Source organism: Phalacrocorax carbo, chromosome 2 (assembly GCF_963921805.1).
Source record: "Phalacrocorax carbo chromosome 2, bPhaCar2.1, whole genome shotgun sequence".
In the NCBI taxonomy this organism is placed as follows: Eukaryota; Metazoa; Chordata; class Aves; order Suliformes; family Phalacrocoracidae; genus Phalacrocorax; species Phalacrocorax carbo.
The window spans coordinates 39,295,626-39,312,843 of record NC_087514.1 but is presented as its reverse complement, the minus strand read 5'-3'; positions in this window follow the sequence as shown (position 1 = coordinate 39,312,843).

Below are 17,218 nucleotides of genomic sequence, written 5' to 3'. Positions count from 1 at the left end.
GCTTGGGTCTGATTTCCCAAAATGCTAAGCCCATCAACAGAGATATCTAGGTGTAAAAGACAGTGGTGTATTCAGGACTTGCCCTTTGAACATGTAAAGCACTTTTGGCATGAAAAAACTCAGCATTTAGCTTCCCTACTGATGACTATCCATGAAAATATTAATGCTGGTGTACCCTAAACAAAATTTATATTTACAAGGTACTCAGCTGTATACCCTGAGTAACATCACAAAATTTTGAAGGAGGCCATATTCCCGGCACAGGATTATATAGGTACAACTGGGCAAAGTTCTGATCAAAAATAAATGGAACTATGTCATACTTACCTTCATTAAAGGCCTACAGTTCTGGGATTTCCTAACTTTCTAATAGCTGACTTTGTAACCTTCAAAATGTACTTTTTACTTTTCATTGCTATAATTCAGTTTTATTTGCCTTGGGAATAGTGCAGTCTTTGCTAGCAAGAAATATTTGGGGCATCTAAAGAGTGTTTGTACTACTATAAAAACAAATATAATGTATTAACTCATTAACCAGCAGGTGTATGTATATAAACAACATCTGGACAGTTTTCATTTCTCTGGAGTACTGAACATAGCTATAGCACAAATTGGAAGAGAGGAGGGGAGGGGAGGAAAGTGGAGGGGAGGGAAGGGGAGGAGAGGAGAGTAGAGGGAATGTAAAAAATCAGCTCTTACAGTCTTGTCCATTTTAAGAATGAATCATCAGTAGGGTGAAATATCCTGAGTTGCAGACAGAAACAGCTCAAGGTAAAGTCTTAAGAGTACACAGTTATCCAAATGAAAACAATGAATGACTGAAGATCGCAGATGAAAAATCCTACAACTATTAGCAACTGTATTGTTGATGGACTGTGATATAAGAATATTATATGAGCCAAATGGTTATACAGCAGAGGCAGTGGAAAGGGAAACAGTAAAATTCAGGTAGGTTTGTCATCAAGTATGATAATACTACTGGCTTCAGTGCAACTGGGAATCCACCCACAGACATTTCTGAAACCCCACATAGGGAAATGAGGGAAATATACAATAACAAACAAAAGAAAATCACTGCCTGTGGTATCATCCTAAAATGATTAAGCATTCATGAATGCTAACTGTTTGCAAACCGGGCAAATACATATGGCAGCTACATTTAAAAAAAAAAAAAGTTTAAAAAGGAGCCTAGACCACCTAAACAAATATGAAATCAGTACTACACTCAACGACTTGCGGGCTGTCTTGGCAAGAGCAGACAAGGTGGAGCAGTGCTGAACATATATATGTGCAGAAGAAAATTTTTAAGGAGCAATGCTAAGGGTTAGTACGTACATTGAAGATAATTAGCAATAAAACACGGTAATTATCAACTAAAATCGCATTTTATATCAAGAAGTGGAGATACACACAAGTTCCAAATGCATACTTGTGTGTTCACATTCACACTGAAAAGAAATGCAGTTAACAAATAAGGTTTCAAGGAGAAAAAGCTCATATAGACCTGAAATGCCGTTTGAATAACATGACTTAGAGGATTTCTAAATCCTGATGTCTTAGACTAGAGCTGACAGTGATTCCCAAAGTACTAACTACACTCCTGCACAATAAGTTTTTCTTTCTTATTAGCCTGTTCTGGACCACAGTTTATCAATACGTTACTGTTATGAATCTTTCAAGCTATGCCTTTAAATGTGACAAATTTGTGTCCTTTGGGTTTTGTTAACTTATTGCATCACTTGTTCATCTGATATTACTTTGTATTAGTGGTCCTGCTAATCAATCATGTCATGATTCAGATATTATTTAAAGGATTTGGGTTTATGTTTTATTGTACTTAATAATTTGAATTAAGCCTAACTGTGAAAACCAAAAAACAAACATCATAGCACAGTAAATCCAAACAGTGTACGGAAAGTAAAAAAATTGGCTTAGCAGCCAGTTGTTCAGAGTTAATGTGCGATCAGTTAAGCCAAAGGTACTTGAGATTGCTTAGCAGTTTTTATGACTGACTTTTAAAAAAACAAATAAGATGTACTTAAGGTGACTTGTACGCTGCCTTTTTATTTTCCACTAGTCTCTGCGTTTATTGTGTTTACTGTTTCTTCTCCTTGGAAATCTCTTGATTTGAAGCCAATACAGAACTGTTTTGGATCTCAAAGTGTAGGGCTTGGACAGCAGTGCCCCAGTGGAATAAAATATGGAGCTGTTCTCTTCCACCTACCGGTGACCCTCTCTGACCGATGCTCCCACTCTTGAGGTGAAGACATTTGATCTGCCCATAAAGCACCTTCTGATCCATCAGTTTTCAATTGCCCCTATTAAAGTAAACCAAATCTGAATTAGTCCTTTGACATTTAATGAGCGACACTCAGCTCGTTCACAGGGACATAAACGTTCTTGAGATCGTTTCAAGGCTGGAGCAGACACTGATGGTCCATCATTACCTTAGTCAGCTGATTTTAATCTTGTGCTGCAAATCTGTCAAAGCCTGAAGTTGGCCTGTAAAGATATTGGTGTTGCTAAAGGTGTGCCTTGCTGTGCATGGGGCACACCTATGGGAGGTGTTTTGATTAAAGGAATTAGGCATGGGGTGGAGTAGAGTCTGTACTTTGGACTCCATTCTAAATTGATACTTTTGCTCCATTAAATCTTCTGTGGGTGGATAGAGACTAAGCTCAGGCAGGTCTGTTTACTTTATTTCTCTTTATGGAGTAAAGAGTGGATCAAGCAGAGATCCTTTAAAAGGGGAAGTGGGAAATAAGTATGCAGCCAGCATACCCACAGTTACCTTCCAGGTGTGTCACAGGCTAAGTTGAAACTGAGGCCATATGCACTTTGTTATATTAGAAGGCACTGGAGTTCCCTCCTACACTTGTACTCAGGTTGTCCTCCAAGGGTGGTCAATGTATGAGAAGGGAGGTGATATCTTCCTGGGTGCCATCTCCACGGGCAGAACTGATGCCACTAAGAATACTGAGTTGGCTCCAAGAGGAAGAACAATTAGGATTTGTTCCTTAACACTTTTAAGTGAGATGGTAAAAGCAGCACAGTATTTTGGTCACCTACTTGCTGACTACACAAGCTCTTAAAAAAACTCCACCCATCAGCATGCAATGTAGTCTATGGGTCATCACAGTAAGTAGCTGATGAAGGCAAGGTAGCAGTAGGTGGAGGCATTTATACCCACCTGTGTATCTAGAGCCACTCAGAAACACCCTTTCAGTGGTTCATTTCTGCATGGACGCTTGAGCTATAACTGAAATTAAGTGGTGGAGTTTGAGCCAATTATAGTGTTAAAATGATGGAAGGAGCACTTGAAAGTTGATCTCACTGGTTATCACTATGCATCTGCTCTGGTAACACAGACTTTCTAAAATCAGTTAAAAATGGCTGCACTTAGAAAGCCTTGTCTTTGAAAAGTGTCTTGCTTTTAAATATATTCTCTATGAGCATGCTTCTGACCCAATACTTTAAGCCTGATTAAAAACTGCAAAGAGTATAGTGTTGTGCCTGTGGGGGGAATGTATTTGGATTTGTGGACTTGTCCACATTTTATTTCAAATTCAAATGATTGCTCCATAGTTTAAGTTATACTCTGCAAATGCTGGAGGAGCTGAAAGAACATATTATCAGATGCAGATGTCAGTGGTTTAACCAAAGTAGCAGAGTGTCCTGGTCATATCACACATGAGTGTGCAAAAGTAGGCCAAGATGGAGTTCAGAAACACCAAACAAACAAATGGCTGCTGCAAATGTAAGCATGTGAGAACACATCAAGAAACTCCTAAACTAGAGAGGAAGTATTTAAAAAAGGAAAATAATTGTTTACATTGAAAGGGATTCATCATCTTGTGATTGTTTTCCTTCCAGGAGGAAAAGTGGTGGTGGGTGGGATCAGACATTTCCTGATGCAATACCATTCCTCTATAGAGAGCAAAGGCCTGATTTCCAGCTTGGACTAAAATGGTCTGTTTCCTTTGTTGGCATTTCCAAGCCTTCCTCTGGCCATTACTCTTTTCTCCTGCCAGGTCCACTGCTTCCTGCTTTTGCTCTCTGCTTGATGTTTCTGACTGTTTGTCTTTGGAACATCACAGGTAGCTTCTACTTCCAGAAATGCACAGGTTTTTCCTCCTAACAGTACCCTCCTGCCCAGATCCCCAATTTCAGTTTCTGCGTGAGCTGTGTTTTGGGCTGTGGCTTCATTTCATTCCCCTTACTCCAGATAGAAGCATCACTGCTCCTACATTTGTAGGAGGACTTGTGAAGGTCAGTAACCAGTTGCATCAGCTTCAAAGACGTGTCATCCCAACATCCATTATGCTCTTGTATTATATTCATAAGCACTAAATGGTGATATATGTATTTAACAGGCCCCTGTAAATTTCAAATTTGTATATATTCAGCATATAAATTATCATATTTCTTTCTTTATTTTGGAAAAGGTACCATTTAATAGAAAAACAAGTCTTTCCTATTACTTTTTCTGATTCCTTACAGAATTCTCAATTGTCTCAGACACAATTTTATATTACATGGCATTTGCTGGTTGAAAACATAACCATAGCATGACCAATTTATGTTGCATTCTGTATTCATTTCTGTTACACGTAATTACATTTCTGTGATACTGTATTGGAGTTATCCCTGGAATTTAATGCATTTTTACCTAGGTAAATTACAATAAACATTTTAAAAAGTAAAATAAATACCTAATTAGTGGTACCAAATCCCTGAGAAATTTTGTGCTTCTTGATCTTCTCTCAAAATTAAAGTTTACCTCTATTTGCATTTAGATTTCTAATGCAGTGCTTGGGCTTTAGAGAGAATAAAAATTAGCTTGCTTAAAGAATCTGTTTATATCACAATACTTGCTTAAGTATCCCTATCAATCATTTCATTCTATAAAACTTTAAGGAATATTTTTCATTATATATATTTTAGAAAAAAGTTGGTTTTCATCCAGTATATCACTTAAGCATGTGCTTAGCTGTAAAAGCCTGAACAGTCTTATTGAACTCAAACGGAGAGACTACTTAAGAAGTTCAATGACATAGTGAGGAGCACCTGCTGGAAATTTTGCGCTTATAACAGATACTATTTCAGCTCTAAAAACATCAAGGACTTGAGCCTATGAGTCTCTCACATTTAGAACTTCTACCAAAGTCAGGGGAAATCTTCATGAAGCAGAAAAGTGTAATAGTGTAATTATTCATCTGCTGGAAGATGGCGTATTATTCTACCACCTATTAAAATAAAATAGATACCTTTACAAGTTTCTGTCTCAACAACTTTGAAAGCAGTAAAATATGTGCAGGAATTGCTAAGTATTTTTTTCTTTTCTGAATCTTAAAATGTCCTTAAAAGTTTATAGAAAGTCAAATATTAGGGAAATATTTTCTCCACTGCAATGGTATCCATCTTCCCACTGAGTGTTTTTCTAAGCAACAACTCAGGAAGTTACATTAGTGACAAGCTACTAAAGAGAAGTCAAATGTCACAATTCACTTTTATTTTAAAAAGAATTTTAACTGGCAGAAAAACAAAGCTTTTTGCATTGTGATTTATTGGCAATGCAACGTGTTGAGTTTCAAATGAGCTGCTTATCTTCTCGCATGATCTGGAGAAAAGAGACACTTAAAGTACACCCAGAAAATGTGAATAACTCAGGTACCTCTCACTCATTCAATGTTTTACAGTTAATGTTAGTTATTGCAAATATGAAAATAATTGTATTTAAAGTGTTTGCAAAATAACTTTTCCCTTTCCTGGTTAATATTCCTGCTCTAAATGACAGCAAATGGAGTGAGGCAACAATCAGGTCATTCATGGTCTGATACCAATGAGTGTGTCGCTCATGTCTCCAATAAAACTATGCCAGGTTATATCAACTGGGGATATGACCCAGAGCTCTGAAAACCATGAAAAGCAGTTATCATCATACTGGCCATCACAAGAGGCCTACTCTTTTATTCTGGACAGTAGTTTGCATCAAAGGCAGTGGTGTAAGCTACAAAGTCCTTGCAGAAGTTGGTTAGAGAATGATTTGTGTAAAGGATAAGTTTCCTTCTAATTCTGAGGAAGGTTTTGTTTCTGCTTGGAACACTGAGAAGGTGCAGTCCTTCCCAAACACCTGATTTTACTGTAATATTTAGTATTGTAACTATGGACATAGTTGTTATTATTATTACCCTATTAATATCCACCCCATACCCATTTCTAGATCTTGCTCATGTATAATACCTGATAATTATTTTTAGAAATGTCTGGTCCTGCTAAACACTTGTCCCTTAGCCTTCATCTTGAAAAGTTATGTGTCGTATTTAGCTTTGAGCATGAGTCCAAAATGAATCGGTATTCTTGATCCAACATCTTGTCACAGTCAGAGGGCTGGGTGCCTCAGGTCCACCTTAAGTCTTTGGGTCTGGTCCATATGACACGTTCTGAGCGTTGTGCTTTTGAAAGGTGCCAGATCAGTAGCCCTCAAGGCTGAAGTCTGCTATATATTCACAAAATGGCAACAACAAGGGTGATAGCAGTGCAATATTTATCACACATCTTAGCAAACAGTGCTGCACAAAAGTAACCATATCAGCCCTGAGAAGGTCCTTCACGTATTAGATCATTCAGCTTGATCCAAAGAGTCAAGAGCCTCAATTCTTCATCTTTGACTGAGCAGTCTAATAATTTATTTGACGTTATACCTCCATAAACATCTGCCTAGCCCAGATAGTGCTTTTTTTGACTAAAAGGTAATAGAGGTTCAACCAAATGTGGCACTAGATTCCAGGCTACCCAAAACAATCAAAAGGAGACAAGTGTCTTTCCAAAGCCAAGCTTCTGCTGTGCCCCTCCCTTGCTGAAAGACTGTCAGTGCTGGAACTTGGCAGTCAACAGGCTATTGCACTGAGACCATCCAGATCTTAAAATGTCAACAAAACACCTGCTCTTCCAGTGTCAGGAGGCCACTGATGAACCACAAATGCCATTTAAAATTATGTACAGATTACTGTATGGGAACTTTTTATCACCTATGTCAAATTTTTGGTGTAAACTGTAAACAGTGAAGCAACATCTAACTCAGGGTGAACAGTGAGTACTTAGCCTGCCAAAGCACACAGGAAACCTGCCTTTTAAACAACTTACTGATAATACTCAGCAGCAACAGACCCCGCAGTTCCTTGCTGTCCTTCCTGTGACAAGCAGGGTATTCAACCCCAACACCTCCATGATCTCCATCAGTCTCTCTTTTTCATGTATGGCATTTTGAAAAGTAGTAACTAACTCTAGATCAAATGCAGGTAGTTGATTGCCTCTGACGATCCCTTCTGCTATTGCTTGCAAGTTGGAAATGCTTGTGGACACAGGGTTATTAGTAAAGTGCTGCATTCAGAAGACTTAGGCTTTAGTGCCGATGGGCAGACAGAACCTGTGTCCCCTTAGGTTTTACCTGATTTTTGTTAATTAAATTTATCTGAGACTTGATTGAGTCTTACAGATTTTGCTGGCTTTATACAATATACTGTCATATTGAAAGCGAACAGTAAACCCAAACTGTGGCTTGGGAGGTTCAGGTTGGTCATTAGGAAACAATTTGTCACCAGGAGAATAATGCAGTGGTTGAAGAGGTTACCAAGAGAAATCAGGGTTTAGCCCACCTTTCAGATTTTCAGCAGCTGGATGGAAAAAGTCACATCTGACCTGATCTTGAATTAATGATAGTCCTGTTTCAAGTGAGAGGCTGCACTAGAAAACATCTGTAAATTCCTTCTAACCAACATGACGTTTGTCCATTTTGCTGCATTCTTAGGACTGCTGATGTTAACATTCTGCTTTGAAACAGAAAAGCAATTGTTAAACTTGGATATTTAAACTAAACAAAAGGGTTTTTTAGTAGTGACTAACAAAAAAAGGAGACTGAATATAGATTTTAATGCTGATATATTAAAATGAAAATATACATGGCCTCAGAGAGCTACAATGGGAACGTCTCCCTCCTCACCAGCTCACAGAGGTTTGCACATATGGTAGCCCACTTTGCATTGTTCGGAAACTTTATCACAACATTTGCAAAATGCGATTTGTGTTTTGGGATGATAATTCATTTTTTAGAAACTTTCTTTTTATTGACTGCTAGAGATGGGCTGAAGCCAGTTGTGTCTGAAATGAAACCAAAAGCCTCATGAGCAGATGGCCTAGCATGTTCAGCAAAAGTGCTATCTGGAAATGTGGTGTATTCTTCACTAATGAAGAACCTCGAGGACTATCCTCTCTGTTTATCATCATCTTCTGAATATGTACCTTTCCCTTATTCTCACAGGCACTGCTGCAAATGAGAAATAACAAGTAGGAATAGCATGAAGATTTGGAAGTCACATCATATGTATAATTTTGTTCCATATTAATAAGATTAGATTGGGAGGAGGGGTGTCCTAATATCTAGCAGTACAAATACTTCTAAGGGTTAACTTGCCTATATATATATATATGAACTGGAATATATCTGTATCTGTAAACTGAAACCACACTAAATGGACATTTTGATGTCACTTTTATTTTCCTTAGCGTAGGCTACCTAATCTGATTTGCCTCCCAGTTTATTCACTGTAGGGGTGGGGAGGAAGAAAAGGAGGCACAGGTCCTACATGCTTTCAGACAGTTTCAGGGTTATAGCTGCCTTCTCCAGCCATCACTTTCCTCTGGTTAATGTCATGTTTGCCTGGCTTCCATTGCCAGAGTCTCCACTTGCCTCCTGTCACATCATTACCTGCCATTTCAACATAGCCTATTATGTTCAAGATTAGGGCACTTAGATGTGTTTTAATGTGCAAATGTGAATAGTAGGCATCTACATATAAGGAAGGTAGTTAAACTGCCATTACAGTCAATGGAGACAGTTACCCTCAAAATGGACAGTCATTACCGTGATTAACTCCGGGCTCCATGCAGTGTAGCTCTCCAGTGAGCACCAAGGGGATTGGGACACCTAAAGCACATGTGAAAAACACCTACAGTACAAAAGAAGCCTAAGCTTAAGGTGTCTTAATACGGAGCTGACTCCTACCCTGACTGATTGCCAGCAGTACTCTCTTTCTCCCCCAAAATTCGCACTCAGGTTTTTTTCTCTCTCCATTTCTGTTGTTTCTCTGAACCCCTTGCTCCTACATGTCTTGTTTAATTCCTTGTTTTGCTGTCTTATCTCAAAATTTGTTCTGTAACAATATATTCAAAATCTGCTCTTTAATGACAATCTTTGTTCATACCCGGTTTAACTGCTGCTCTGGTAGTGTGGCTTTCTTCTCCTGACATTAAGTTTGACACAAACATTTATCCTCTCACCTCAGAAAACATAACCTCTCCTAACATAAAAACATATTTGTTTGTTTTTCTGTTTTTCTGAGGGAGGGAGATTCATCATTAAATTTAGGTTCTGTTAAAGGAGAGGGTATTTGTCATGACTGGTTAGTGTTTTAGCTATCCATTTCTAAGCAAACACTGCCTACAGTCTTGTAACATGCCTGGTCCTCAGGCACATTAATTTTTAAAAGCCTTTAAAATCAGTGGGAGCTGTGGAAGCTTAATCCATCTCCCAATCTCTCGGCAAGTTTTTTTTCCATGGTGGTTTGTGACTGTCTAAATGAACAGCACGGCAACAATAGAGCAGCCAAAGAGTAGAGAGTGTGTACAATGCACAAAATAAGACAACACCACCGAAGAACCCTCAGGTTCACCCAAATGTATGTCTCTGAGCAAATATGAGAACACCGGCTCACATACAACAAAACTATGGGCGATGTTCTGACCTTCATTGCACTGGTTTAAATCTGGAGTGATTTCATTTACTTTACTTCAGCCTAGCTGAGCTCAGGATCTGCCTGTATAATCAATACAGTAGGCATATTGACCTAAACCTTCTGGAAATAAATAAATACTGTCAGGAACAGTTGTCTCACAGGAAAACAGACAAAAACACCTGACTTTAAACAGACTCTTAAAAAACACATCTCTTTTGAAATCTCTTGGGAGCAGGAGTTCTTTCAGTCTCCCAGGGCATTGCAAGCAAAGCAAGGTAAGTTATCTTGACACCAAGTCCTCGAGCAGCAGATCTTTTGGGGAATGAACAAAGTGCTCTGTAGAGCCAGCCTGGCTTATCATCAGAGTCATCTGTATCCTTGAAAAGTACAGCTGGGGTTACGGAGGCTGCAGAGAACACTTCTGTTACACTGACGTGCTTCTCCAAGCAAAGGAATCATGATTTCAGTTTCAGGGTAAGTATTTTTAGTGTTCCTTCCTCCTGAGGGCAATTTCTATCATAACCCATTGATATGCATGGAGCTTACTGCGAGATATAGGGATTCTTTAATTTTTTCTTAAGAGAGAAACACATTTGAAAAAAAATTCCATGCTTCTCAAGAATTTTCGTTAATACAGTAGCTCTATATGAATTATTTCCAGCAATTCTGAACTTCGAAGTGGGAATCTTTATCATATTAAATAGTTACTGTTATGCAAATGATTATATACATATGTATGTCTACAAATCTCAGAAAATATTCCTTTACTCTGTTTTGGGCATCTCAAATAATTCGTTGACAGTTTGGGATTCATACAGCTTAATGAGAACAATACCCAGTTGACCACTCTGCCAGGAGAAATAAGTCTGAATTGTAAAAAAGGAACAAAGGTGGTTTTTTTCCTGGAGTTCTGATTCCTCATTAAATAGTAAGTTACTTTTGACAGATGTGCTGTAGTTGTATTCATTTTTAATCTTGGCCATATGGAGGCATAGTGGAATGATGTTTCAGTCATTCTACCAACCCAGGATTACTAAAGATGAGGGAAGCAAATGTCAAATCCACAAAACCATACAGAAATAGATTTTTTTTTAAGTTCTTCACCACAGAGAAAATCAAAAAAAGAATTTCCAAAATGTATCAGCTAAAGTTCTCAGAAGGTCTGACAAAACTGTGCTAAGTGACTAGAAGCAAGAAAAACTTGTAATCTTGTGGTAAATCAATAGGATTTTGAGGGATGGGTGTTCTTTCAGATGAGGATAGTATTATTTGTGCTTCCTTCTGTAATCCATGTTTACAAGTAACCCATTAGTGCAATTTTGCACCAAAGCTCCCCAAATTTGATTTTGAAAAAAATCTTATTTGTATAAGATAAACTAACGATGTACCGGCTCAAGGGTGGATGGCTTATCCTTTTCATTCACATGTGCCTGTAACAGAGAAGTTGCCCTGTTTTCCAGAAGAGGAAAGTGAATTGCTAAGAAGAGACTTGGGTAGCCATGCCCCAGCCAGTATTTTCAGGCTGGTATTTCTGAAAGAAGCGATTCTAAATCTAACATTTCATCTGTTTATTTACTACATGCAGGAGCCTGGTTTTCTCAGTTGGTTGTTAAACAAAACAGCTGTCTACTACACATCTGTTTACAAAAAATATTAGCAGATTGTGCCATGGAAGATTAGGAAATCTTATTTTAATTTGAAATGAGATAATGGGACAATCTTAAACCCAGGATCTGATCCTGAATCTTTGTTTTGCTTTGGAAAATAGTGCTGAGCAAGTAACACTCAGCATCTACCTATTGTCCTGCCTATCAGTCTGGACCACATGGCAGCAGCCTTTGGTCACATCTATTTAAGCTTGGGAAAACCAGTCATCAGAAGACAAGTCAGTGGAAGTTTTCTCCCCATTTAGAAAATTATAGTCCCTGAAGTAATTTGATTAGCTATTTATGAATTTTTCAAATCATGGTTGAGAGGCCTGAGCATGGGATTTGAAGACCGGTGACAAGAGGAATGCTGCAGTGCACAATCTAAGCCACTACACCTCTTTCACCATGGACTCAGGTAAGCTAATTAAACTTTCATTATCCATGGGCTAAGCCTGTATTCACAGATGCTTATTGCCCTTCAGCTGATGTTAGATAAATATCAAAGCTGCAAGTATCTGACCAACTATTTGAGCCCTGAGTATAAGCCCAGCTTATACCTGTGTAGCTTCTCACTGTATTCTTCCATTTTTTGCCACACTTTTTCAAGGGTGGAAAATAATTTCTTCACCTGTGAGGGATGTTGTACTAAAAAAATACTTGCAAGGTGCTTTGAAGATGTAGTTCACTGTGCCATAAGTTAATGACCCAAAGCCCATTTGAACTAAGGCCTATCAGGGTGCTTTCTTTTGGGTGACTGAGTTGTAACACTGTAAAAGTCATTAGAAAGCTCTCAGCAGCTGTTCTCTGAAAATCAGAGCCACTGAAGACAGTCAAAATACCAGTTGTGTTCAGATGGCTGTCAAAGATGATCTGACAGAGCTTACTTGAGGCAATGAAAGTACCAATTTAAAAAAATTAAAAAGGAAAAAAAAAAGAAATAATAACCCAAAATCAACATGTTGAATAGTCAGAGATCAGAAGAAACCTAATCTTCTCCTGTAGGTAAACTCTCTCCTTCAGCTGAGCTCTGTGAGGTCTTTATCTAAGGTCTGCACTTCTTGCAGCACGCAAGGAAATGTATAATCAAACTGGAATGGCTCTCACTGTGACGAAGTTTCCTGTCTCCAGCTGTGTAGAAGTTCTGTATGCTAACAATTATTTTTAAAGTATGAAATTCACTCCTTTTTGTCATGTAAAATTCCCACAGCTTGTCATTTCTCAAGGGGAATTCCAGGCACACCAAGTGAAAATTGTTTAAAGGAACATCTGTTTTCTCTCATAAATTATCTGACAACATCTTAATAGAAACGTAACCAGCCTGTATATACTTCTGTGCTTTCACCCATTAATTACAGAGAACATTAAGGTTCCATTTTACTGTGCTTTAAACATCTGGTGCCAAAAGAAACTGCAAGGAGAAGGGAAGCATGATTATGTTATTAGATTCAGCAGTCCCAAAATACTGATCAGCGCTCCTTATTGTCTGTTGCTTCCATATGAAGCTAGTCTTTAATATGCAACTCACTGACCATATATACATATATCTTATCTAAAATAAATATTATCACAGATACTGTTTTATGCTGTTGTGCAGTATCTTTTAAATCTCATTTTTTAATAGTTAACAAAAGCATCATGTGGTCTAAATTCAGCCAACTTTTATAACCAGCTTGGTAACACATCCCAGTTTAAATCTGGTGTCCCTGCAATACCTGCAACACTTACTTAGAATCCAGTCCTACCCCAGGAAGAGAGTTAAAGTCAAGCTTTTAATTCAATCCTGTGGTCATCATGTGCTAAATAAACAGCAGAGGCGGAACAATCAGCCCTAACGCAGCAGGAGCGATCCCTCCTCATTTGCAGTGACTGTAGCCAAGGCACAGTGTCGAACACCACGTGACAGTGAGACTCGACACTTCGACCCAACTTCCTGGCCAAAGCTGGCTGCAGCAATGCCAGCCAGGTCTGCGTCCAGGAAAAAAAGAGAAAGCAAATTATGGTGAATATCCACAGGTTTCTAAGTGAAGGCTTCCACTTTATTTGAAACTAAACCAGCTCCAAGTTCCAGCATCTGTTTTTATGCTTTCAATTACCCCAAGTAGTTTCTTCATTTTCCAAAATTGCACTTCCTTAAAATGCTTCCTATTACACTATCACATTTTACTGTGCATTAAACATCTGGTATCAACAGCCGAAACAACAAAAAAGCATGATTATGCTGTCAGACTTAATAATTCAGAAATATTAACCAGCTCTTATACTATCAGGAGTTTTTCATGTGAAATTGGCCCTTGATGTGTATTTTGCACTTATGAGACTTTGCACATACCGGCATAAGATAACAGTGTTCAATCTTTCATGTAACTAACAGAGTTAATTTGCCTAAATGAAATCACTTTATCAGCAATACTCTTGCCCTGCAAAAGCCAAGGGATTATCATAGTTTGTTAAAACATACCAAACTGCGATCTGGAAAATGGAGGCGGGAGGGACTTCTTCTGTGCAATAATAGATTAGGAAAGCTATTTAGCCTTAAGCAAACTTGAGAGCTATGGAGGCTGAAACATGTGGAAGGAGACCATAAAGCTCCTTGCCTGTTCAGTAACCAAATGACTGCTGCTTAGTTAGCTGTAAGCTTCAGTTTGAGACCTTTTGCTCCCATATTTAATTAAAACATCATTGTCATCTTCTGTGAGTACTGAGCTGTAATACTGCAGGCCTATTCAAGATCTGTTTCTTAATTGGTCTTAAATAGGTTAATTGCAATTCAAAGAACAAGTCATTACCAGTGGGATGTAAGTGTATGATGCGACGGGACAGCACATGAGCTATTGGCTGGAATGCCTGATGAACAGCGTAGTTATTATTTTAAGGTTATAGTTAGAAATGGTGTTATTACATAGATTTCTGGAGTTTCTTTCACCAGCCACCTCCTCCTTTCTACCTTTGCTCTGTCAGATCTACCTCTGCAGCTGCTAAACTTTGTGTCCACTGCTTGTGTGTCTCTGCGCTAACAAAAGGGCTGGGAACCTTTGGTGAATGGGACAGCACCAGTAATGGGGGTTTTAAGAGGTGGTGTTGTTCTTCTTAGTAATCGGTTGCACTCTCAAGACAAAAAGCCTGATCTAATTCTGAGTAACAGTGAGGTCTCACTGTGTACAGAAACAGCTCTTAAACCCTCATGGGGTCCCCGGGGCATCGGTGGGAGAGTGGTATGGACATGTACCCAGGGTTTAATGACACTGTCATTACATTACGAACACTTCCATAATCAAAGCATTTCAAAACAATATCGCAAGCATTTTCTAATTTGCCTAGTATCACTCAATTGACTAACTCTCTACAGCTTTGTTTCCCAGTTATACCAACAGATACTATTAATATACTAACGCTTCTGTGTGGTGGGCTCCAGATAGCCAGCCTTTTCAGATAACCGTCGTGAAGTAGTGTTGTATATGGAAAATGTATAGTTATATAATCCTCAGAAAGTCAAAGTAATTTAGGCATTCAACTAGGTAGGTACAGATTTTACATGAATGTTTTAAGGAAAGTTGCATTTTTAATCCTTTTACTGGCTTCTAGTCCTGTCAGGCACATGGTAACATCCCCTGGAAATTGAACAGATAGTGTAAACCTCTTCAATCGGCAATGAGACTACTGTCTTCCCCAAATAACCTGAAGCACCAGGAGCTGGTATGTTCCTTGGCATAACAAATGACAACAGCTGACCAACTTGTCTGGCACTTGCCTCCATCATCGCCCACCTCTGCAGCGTGGGCTGCTTCAGCCTCCAGGTCCTGGTGCAATCACACCGCCTGCACACTCAATGGCTATAGTCCTAGGAAGCACAACAATATTTCTTCTGTACATCTCAGGGTTTTATATTGTTGCCAGCAGTCCTGGCACTATATGAAGGCATTTGCAATAGCAAAGTGTACGGAGGGATTCAGGGAATCTCCAGTATATTTAAGGCCAAAATTCTGTCGGGGTATGGCTTTCTCAGATAAGAATTTGAGATGGAGAGACAGAAAGGTGTTCAAATCGTGCATTGTAATTTCTGGGGCTGAAAGGCTTTCTCATGGCTTCTGCAACATTTCCTACAGCTGTTTTCCCATGGACTTTTGTTCCTTAGTCAGATGCCCTGAACAGAGAAGACTGCATCCCCAGCTTCACTCTTAGCTTTGTGGTCAGTGTAATCTCTGAAGAGCTTAGCTGTCAGCAGGATTCATAGATGCAAATTTGATGCAACTGGGGCTTAAACCGTGAATTATTTTCAAAATTAGGACAAAGGTCTTAGCTTGCATGGAAAAATGGTATCAAGTCAGTAGAAGACTTGAGTGAAAATCTGTATTTAGGAAGTCCTGTCTCCTGATATCCTGGCTGGTAATTTGCTGGTTGATACTAGCTCTAGACAATAGAGTTTGCTGTCAAGATCAGGTAAATCTGTATTCCTCCCCATATTCTTGCATTTGGCATAATAATTACCTAAAGAGCTTGTTTTCAAGAAGGTACAAAAAAGCATGTTTAACATGCCTGAGCAAACACCAGGCAAAAAGCATGCAGGCAGTGGCAATGGAGTGGGTGGATACCAAAAAGGAGGTTATTTTTAGGACTTTGCAAAACCAAAATCTGAAGGCTCAAAGCATGTCACATAGGTCACTGAACAGCTGTTAGACCGTGAGCGTTCTCAGTCTGCATTCAAATCAGTAAGCTAGAGGTAAAAGAACAGATTTTCAAGTACTGTGTGTTTTCCCTCAACTGTTTTTGTTAATGAAATTTTACAACTCAGAAACAGTGACAGCATACTCTGGGTGGGATTCATTTGACCACATAAAGATATCTACAGAGGAGACTCTGCATATGAGTTACTTGCCTTGACCCCGGTGTTAGCAGCAGAGAGACTGCTCTGGTCTCTAGAGAGAGGTATGACTCATCCCATTATAAAGCAGATATCTAAACCAGGTCCTTCTCTCTGTTGACCACTAAAGAAGCCTAGGGAGACAATCTCATATATAGCCATCAGTCACTGCAGACATCCAAAGTTTTGAGATCAACCACCACCCCCACCTTCATAACTATGCTTAAAAAGTCAGAGCAAGAGCCAAATTTCTTATACATTAATATTCAGGGAAACTGGAGTCAGGAAAGCACTAGGCAACAAAACCCAAACGGAAAGTTCTCACCAGATAAATAGGGTCTTTACAGGTCCATTTAGCTGGTGACAGTTATTCCTGTGTGCAGTACCAGGACTGAAAGGAAGACTCAGTCTTAAACTATACAGAGAAGGTGTAGACAAATAAACTGTCATTAGTCTTGAGTCTTCTGCAGTGAAAGGATTAACAGCCTCCAAAGTTGCCATCAAAACAAGTGATAGAATTACTGCTGATCACTGCCCACAGTGGTTAAGAACATGCTCAAGTCATGGTTTGCAGGTAGAGGTAAAATCTGTCATCAGAACAGCTGAAGTAATTGCGAAAGCTACAAGCTTTTAGGCATACAAACCTTTTCTCAGCTCTAAAAAAATCTGCCTTTTCAAGCGGAGATGGATATCTTCTGAGCTAAATACAAATGGAGAACACGCCTGGTTTCATATTACCCACTAATATAAGGCCACTTTTTAATGCACATTTAGCGGTACCCTATTCTTTGAATAACTTTTCTTGTATCAGTTGGTTATTTGTGGAATATAGTCCTGATTGGTCAAGTCTGTGTGGCTATAAATCTCTTGCTGATAAATAACAATACTATTTGATCATATATGAAACTTCAGTCACA